General features: G+C 31.1%; 1 long non-coding RNA gene across 1 annotated transcript; it reads left to right on the top strand.

The window, feature by feature from the left end:
• The first annotated feature begins 2,159 nt into the window (after positions 1–2,159).
• Positions 2,160–6,368, top strand: LOC136841576 (uncharacterized). The gene is made up of 3 exons (XR_010854013.1): positions 2,160–2,572; positions 5,394–5,529; positions 5,995–6,368. It is a non-coding gene; the product is annotated as an uncharacterized lncRNA (long non-coding RNA).
• The last annotated feature ends 383 nt before the right edge of the window (positions 6,369–6,751 follow it).

Here is a 6,751-nt window from a genome sequence, read left to right as displayed (position 1 = left end):
CATGGGAGGCAATGAGAACCTCGACGAGGCTTTCAACGCCCTATCTACTTCCCATTCATTACTTAATTCTTGAGAGAGAGAGAGAGTTAATTCAGAGAGAGAGAGAGAGAGAGAGAGAGAGAGAGAGAGAGAGAGAGAGATATAAACATCTGCCATTTAATATTAAGAAGCTTTAGTCCATTCACAGTACTGGAAATATTTCAAGTATTTTTGCAGGAAAGTAACCTTAAATCGTTAGAGAGAGAGAGAGAGAGAGAGAGAGAGAGAGAGAGAGAGAGAGAGAGAGAGTCATAAATATCCAGCATTTAATGCTATGAGGACTTTAGCATATCCTCAGTACCAGAAGTATGCTTATTGTTTTTAAAGAGAGAGAGAGAGAGAGAGAGAGAGAGAGAGAGAGAGAGAGAGAGAGAGAGAGAGAGAGAGAGAAATAGATTAGTCCCTTTGCCGCCGATGTAATCTGAAACATTCTTATGAAAAAATGAAAATGAAAAATGAATTTAATTTTGATTATATATATATATATATATATATATATATATATATATATATATATATATATATATATATATATATATATATATGTGTGTGTGTGTGTGTGTGTGTGTGTGTGTATATGTATATACATATATATACACACGTACATACACACCCTGTATTTCAAAATTAGCAATGCGTGACAGATTTAAGTGCTTAACGCTTTGGCCAAGACCTCTCAGTACAAATGGCACATAAAGTAAAAAGCTTCTTCCGCAATTTGGAAAATGCCTCAAGATTAACTGGAGCTCTCTCAGAGTGGATAATTACGCCGTTACTCACGATGTGATAGCTTGAATTAATACGCACTAAGTAATAAGAGCTATTATTGTGCGAGGTCGAGTATTTTCAATTATCGTCAATCATCCAGTGTCATTTTGAAGTACCGAGATATACTCGTACACTTTACCCCGGATAATGCTGGGTGTTTACACACACAGATATGTATGTGTATGTATATATATATATATATATATATATATATATATATATATATATATATATATATATACATATACATATCTACATAATGCGAATTCATACACACACCACCTTTCAGCTTTCAGACACAAAGCCACAAATGACCCAGTGATATCAAAATCACTTGACCCTCATAATAACTTAAGCCCAAAAAAGGAAAACAAAACTACGACCAAATGAAATATATCACCGAAGATGTCACACTGACCTATTATAGTAAGTCTCCCAGTGAATCCTGAGTGAGATTAAATTTATGGTTTAATAATTTTCAGCGACAAATGGTCGTTCTAACGACGAGCTGATTGCTGTTTATTGCAAATGTATATAACTCGCCTTTTTCAGTTCTCTTGAAACACGAAGAGTCTTTCTCTGCATTAGGGGAACAGGCACCACGGATTCGACATCGGCAGACCGTTCCTGACCGTTCTTTCCTGGTACGTCTGAAATTTTGAAAGATTTCACTCTTCTTCTCCCAAAAGCTCTTAGTTGGAGTTTTGCTATTTACATATTTCATCTTGGTTTGAAGCTTCGTGTGACTCGAGTTTTGATGTGTGCGAAAAAGCCCTTAAAACAGTTTTAATTAATCTTATTTTTAGTTTTATATTTTCATATTTTATCTTGGTTTTAATCTCCTTGTGACACGAGTTTTGATATGTGGAAACAACCTCTCTCAGAATAGTTTTTGACGATTTAATATGAAGTTTTATATTTGAATATTTTATCTTAGTGTTAAGCTTCCTGCGACTTGAGTTTTGACATGTGCAAAAAAGCTTTCTCAAAATAGTTTTTGTTGGTTTTGTTTTTAGCTTTTATATTTGCATATTTTATCTTAGTTTTAAGCTTCCTGTGACTCGAGTTTTGATATGTGCAAAAAAGCTTTCTCAAAATAGTTAAAAAAAAAATTTTATATGAAGTGTTATATTTGCATATTTCATCTTAGTTTTAAGCTTCCTGTGACTCGAGTTTTGATATGTGCAAAAAAGCTTTCTCAAAATAGTTTTTGTTGATTTTATTTTTAGTTTTTATATTTGCATATTTCATCTTAGTGTTAAGCTTCCTATGACTCGAGTTTTGATATATGCAAAAAAGCTCTCTCAAAATAGTTTTTGTTGATTTTATTTGTAGTTTTGAAGGTTCCTGTGACTCAAGTTTTGATATATGCAAAAAAGCTCTCTCAAAATAGTTTTTGTTGATTTTATTTGTAGTTTTTATATTTGCATATTTTATCTTAGTTTTAATCCCCTTGTGACTCGAGATTTGATACGTTCTTCATAACTGTTCTTCCCAAAGGTAAATAACATCTTAGACGATCCAGAGAACAAACTGTTCAAGGATGAAGAACAAGTGGCTTGCTATACTCTCCGTTCTGTCTGCCTGCTTCTTCGAAAGACCAGGAGCGAGCATTCTGTACTTCAACTTCTCCCCCGTGGACATGATCCCGAGGGCGGCCCTGGAAACAAGGGTCAACTTCTCCTTCAGTGGATACCCCCAGTGTGCCAGACACTGCGTTCGCCTTGGGTCGACCTGCCAAGGTTTCGTTATGGCGAGTGATGAGGTGGGAACGACCAAAGAGAGGTTCTGGATTATTTGAGGTTCAAAATCTTAATGTTCAGAGGGAGGCTTGCAACTTGGCTTATTCCACTTTCTGGGATTAGTATTCAATCGTTTTAATGGCATATTTTAATTGACCTTATCATCATCATCGTTATATTTTTTTGAGTGCCATCATCATAATCTACATTATCCTTTTCATCGTTACCAGCATCGACTTTATATTATTATTACGATCATTTTATATTTATAATTTTATGAGCATTATAATTTTCATAATTTTGGAGCACACACTAATATTGCCTGTTCCTTGATTTTAGAGTGACAAGCGATATTTTAAATTGGTCATTATATTTGAAGTTACATTTCATGCTACGATACTCATTATACCGTCATTTTAAACCAGTTCATTGTACTTTATCGCGGTATGATGAAAATTGAAAGAGGACCCCGAAACAATTGATGGAAAAGTTACAAGAAATATTTTGAATTGGTCATTATCTTTGGAGTTATATTTCATGCTACGATACTCATTATACCGCCATTTTAAACGAGGTTCATTGTACTTTAATGCGGTATACTGAAAATTGCAAAAGACCCTAAACAATTGACGGAAAAGTGACAAGAGATATTTTGAATTGGTCATTATCTTTGGAGTTATATTTCATCCTACGATACTCATTATACCGTCATTTTAAACCAAGTTCATTGTACTTTATCGCGGTATGATGAAAATTGCAAGAGAAACCTAAACAATTGACGGAAAAGTGACAAGCGATATTTTTAAATGGTCATTATATTTGAAGTTATATTTCATGCTACGATACTCATTATACCGTCATTTTAAACCAGGTTCATTGTACTTTACTGCGGTATGATGAAAACTGCAAAAGACCCAGAATCGAAGGAAAGAAATTTTCTACCGATCGGAAGTCAAAATAGATGATTGCACTCTACAATTTAGCTTTGGCATAAGGCCACCCTGATCTGAAAACAACCATATACATTCCATATACATTCCTACATCTGAGAACGATAGAAGAAAGCATTACTTGAAGTGTCAGGTGTGATAAATACCGTACCTATCTATTAACAGAAGAAATGTATATTCGTCCCCAAGAGAACGATAAATATTCATCACGCGACTGAAGAGATAAAGTGAACTTTGTCAAGTTATTGATATTCAGATCAATTTTGTCATTTTCTGATCATAAAATCATAAAACTGAATATTCCGAATTGTCATTTTTATTTGCGATTTTTAACCACTTGTCAAAATATTTTCAGCATTTGCAATTATATATGTATATGTATATGTATATATATATATATATATATGTATATGTATATATATATATATATATATATATATATATATATATATATATATATATATATATATATATATATATATATATATATATATATATATATATATATATATATATATATATATATATATATATATATATATATATATATATATATATATATATATATATATATATATATATATATATATATGATGGTTTGATCATATATATATATATATATATATATATATATATATATATATATATATATATATATATATATATATATATATATATATATATATATATATATATATATATATATATATATATATATATATATATATATATATATATATATATATATATATATATATATATATATATATATATATATATATATATATATATATATATATATATATATATATATATATATATATATATATATATATATATATATATATATATATATATATATATATATATATATATATATATATATATATATATATATATATATATATATATATATATATATATATATATATATATATATATATATATATATATATATATATATATATATATATATATATATATATATATATATATATATATATATATAACAAGTCCACACATGACAGATTTTCTTACACTTCCAAACACTAAACCTCAAATGACACTTGGAACGGAATTCACTTTGCTTGCAAGCAACACACTCTCAAGGAGCAGATGCTTTTACCTTATATAACGTCCTAGGGTTCTAAATTATTCTCAAGGTGAATTGAAATCGTTACTTAGAAGTATTTGTGGTACATATACAAATATTTATATATATATATATATATATATATATATATATATATATATATATATATATATATATACATATACATATACACACACACACACACACATATATATATATATATATATATATATATATATATATATATATATATATATATATATATATATATGAAGTTTTATCGCATCACTGTGATTCACATACAAGCATTAAGCTACAAACGTCCTTTAATATCAATTCGCTCTACCTCGGAAATAATATATTTTCATATATGTTACCGAAGGGGAATTTTTAGTTGATAATAAGTTCGCCGTCCCGTGGGGTCGAACCAGCGAAGGACAGGAACTCAGGACTACACCGCGTGGGTTAATGCGTCCCTGTAGTCCTGAGTTCCTGTCCTTCGCTGGATCGACCCCACGGGACGGCGTACTTATTATCAACTAAAAATTCCCCTTCGGTAACATATATGAAAATATATTATTTCGAGGTAGAGCGAATTGATATTAAAGGACGTTTGTAGCAATGCTTATATATATATATATATATATATATATATATATATATATATATATATATATATATATATATATATATATATATATATATATATATATATATATATATATATATATATATATATATATATATATATATATATATATATATATATGCATACATATATAATTCTTTATAAAATTACAGGTCTACCCGTGTACCTTGCTTGAAGGCTTAACAGGTGTAACGTCTGTACCAGCGAAAAAAACACCACCAAGGCATTCGTTAACCTGTACTTCGAAGGAGAACACTACGCTGTCTTAAACACACAGATCAATTGGACGTAAGCATTATTATTATTACTATTATTATTATTATTATATTATTATTATTATAACAGTCATCCTATTCGACTGGGTGGTTTTTATAGTGTGGGGTTCCAGGTTGCATCCTGCCTCCTTAAGAGTCCATCACTTTTCTCACTACGAGTGCTGTTTCTAGTAGCACACTTTCCTCATGAGTCCTGGAGCTACTTCGCATCTAGTTTTCCAGATTCCCTTTCAGGGATCTTGGGATCGTGCCTAGTGTTCCTATGATTACGGGGTACAATTTCCACTGCCATATTCCATATCCTTCTTATTTCCAATTTCAGGTTTTGATACTTATCAATTTTTTCTCTATCTCATCAACTCTGGTGTCCCATGGTAATGCGACATCAATTATTATTATTATTATTATTATTATTATTATTATTATTATTATTATTATTATTATTATTATTATTATTATTCACCTTTTCCTCGTGCAGGGAAGCCGTGGCTCTCTGCAAGAACCTGGCAGGTCGATGGTCAGCTACACGGAATCCCAAGAAAAGATCAACTGGATGCTGGCACTAGCAAGCGACTGGCTCCTGATAGGAGCCAAGAAAATTCCTCTGACTCCAGTCTATTCTACGACATCAACACGGGACGGAGCCTCACAGTTCAGTGGAAGCCTGACAACCCTAATTTTTCCCCAGTCGAACATTGTCGTCATACAGAAAGCGAATGTATCTGGATACAGGGTAGCTGATGACTGGTTCGTCTGGCCGAAGGTCACGGTGCTCTGCTCACCAAGGCAGTGAAGACGAGGCTGATTGTCTTCTTAAAATTCTGTGTTCCATTTTGTCCTTTTTTGGTGGTCTCTTGGCAAGATTAATTGCCTTATAGAATTCTGTTTGTATTTTGTTCTCTTGGTAATTTCTTTTGCAGTGAAATCAGTTGTGAAACTTCTAGGAGGAAAACAGTTCTCTCTCTCTCTCTCTTAAAATTCTGTTGATGTTTCATTCTTTTGGTATTTTCTCTTAAAGTTACATCAATTATGCCACTTTCAGGAGGAAAACAGCTCTCTCTCTCTCTCTCTTAAAATTCTACTTATATTTTGTTGTTTTGCTATTTTCTCTAAAAGTTACATCAATTATGCAACTTTCAGGAGGAAAACAGTTCTCTCTCTCTCTCTCTCTCTCTCTCTCTCTCTCTCTCTCTCTCTCTCTCTCTCTCTCTCTCTCTCTTTAGATCTTCAGCCGA

Source organism: Macrobrachium rosenbergii, chromosome 1 (genome assembly GCF_040412425.1).
Source record: "Macrobrachium rosenbergii isolate ZJJX-2024 chromosome 1, ASM4041242v1, whole genome shotgun sequence".
NCBI lineage: Eukaryota > Metazoa > Arthropoda > Malacostraca > Decapoda > Palaemonidae > Macrobrachium > Macrobrachium rosenbergii.
This window is presented reverse-complemented; position numbering and strand designations above follow the sequence as displayed.